Raw genomic sequence first — 2,159 nt, 5'->3', positions numbered from 1 at the left:
GGAGAGGGCCACGTGTAGGCGTCGCGCCGGCTCGTACCCATATCCGCAGCTGGTCTCCAAGGTAAAGAGCCTCTAGTCGATAGAATAATGTAGGTAAGGGAAGTCGGCAAATTAGATCCGTAACTTCGGGATAAGGATTGGCTCTGAGGATTGTGGCGTGTCGGGCTTGTTGGGGAAGTGGGTCACGGCTAACGTACCGGGCCTGGGCGAGGTGATGCGTTTCGCTTGCGTTACGTTTGATCCGAGCTCGGTCCCGCGTCTTGGCCTCCCGCGGAATCGTCAAGCTTCGAGACCCCGTGAGTGCTCGCAAGGGTGCTCTGGGTAATCTCTGCGGCCGTCATCTAACAATCAACTCAGAACTGGCACGGACTGGGAGAATCCGACTGTCTAATTAAAACAAAGCATTGCGATGGCCCCAGCGGGTGTTGACGCAATGTGATTTCTGCCCAGTGCTCTGAATGTCAACGTGAAGAAATTCAAAAAAGCGCGGGTAAACGGCGGGAGTAACTATGACTCTCTTATGGGCTTATGGGCTCTCTCTCCGACCGCCGTAGAGGGAAGACGTGTGGAGCATCGCTCCGGATGTCTTGTTAGTTTAAGGGTGGTTCGCGGGGGTTTTGGGTTGGGAAAAGTGACGTTGTGTATGTGTAAGAGTGCCCTGAGTCGATTAGTGGTTGAATTGTGAAAATCGGTCAAGAATTGTGGAAACTGTGAGCAAAATTGTATATTTTCCTACTGTTCGATTTCTTTTGAGGAATATCCCAAATTTCAACATCATCTAGCATTGCTATAAAGGCACTTCCTACAGCAGTTAAACCATCATAAAAATCTGCAATTTTTCATCTTGTAGTTCCCGTAGGAATCTTTCCACTCCAACAAATAGGGAATGAGTTGTGAACTAGAATCAAATAATTATTTTCTATTCAGTTTTGCATATCAATTATCCCCAATTTCAACATCCCCTAGCGTCGTCATTGGAGCATCTACAAAAGCAGAAATACCACCAAAAAAATCTGCTTTTTTCCATCACTAAGTTTTCGTAAGAATCTCTCAAATCCACCAAATATGAGCTGAATTATGCATTAATAAAAAGTTAACATTTTCAATGGAAAGATCAATTACCTCGACTTTTGTCAACGTAAAAACCGAGAGAACGTTGTTTATGGAAGTTTTTGCTAGATTTTTTCGGAATTCGCGATCTTTCCATAAACACGCGAATTATATACTGCCCCAGCCAAAAGTGTGTCCCTCCATATACACTGGCTCTAGATGAAAGTGGAACTTTACAAAATCGGCTATAACAACCAGCCCGATGGGCCTATCTGGGAGATTCAAAGACGTTTGGACAGCTGAGATCGTTTGACACATGCCCTGGCGTTCTGCGACGGCGCAATGGAGGAAAGACCAAATTGACGAATTTATGGACATGGCAGTTCTTGAATCAGATTAGGAGACAGTCCACAACATCAAAAGGACCAAAGTGAGCGATGTTCATCTATAATCCGGATGTGGAGGACCAAAAATAAAAAGTTAAGTATGCTCCCCAATTTTGTAGGATTTGTTAGGTGCGTTAGCAAACCCTTGAAAAATGTCACCTAACCCTCACATAATCTTTTTCATCTGCGCTTGCGCAGATGGAAACTCCGATATCTCAAGAACGGCTGGACCGATTCGAGCAAGATGGGGCTCATTGGAGAGCTGGGGCTCGGCTCTTCCCTTGGAGACCCATGCGCATGCGCTACGACGCTACAGGAGCTATTTTCCAAACGGCTCGTCGGATTTGCCCCAAATTGGAGGGAGGGCACTTGGCCAGACATATTGGCGACTAATATTTGGAGGAGGAGCCCTGCGGAACTTTAGATGTCCAGGAATGGTCCTTATAAGCAACATACATGCGGCACGACGACTGAGGGAGGTTATTTATCAAATCCTGTCTTGATTCTTATATGCCCCTGAGTTGACAACTTCCCGTCGACGTTACTTCCCTTCCCTGGCGCCCGTGGCACACAATCCTACGGTTTTTTTTTTCTTTAACTTGTGAGAGAGACTTAAACGTTGTGGACGTGATTTTCTGTGTTCGTAAATTATAAAGACTTGATTTTTGTTTATTGCTGGTGTGAGAGTTTTAATTGCATCCCGCACAGCTGCGAACTCATTAT

This window comes from Harmonia axyridis, chromosome X, assembly GCF_914767665.1.
Source record: "Harmonia axyridis chromosome X, icHarAxyr1.1, whole genome shotgun sequence".
NCBI lineage: Eukaryota > Metazoa > Arthropoda > Insecta > Coleoptera > Coccinellidae > Harmonia > Harmonia axyridis.
This window is presented reverse-complemented; position numbering follows the sequence as displayed.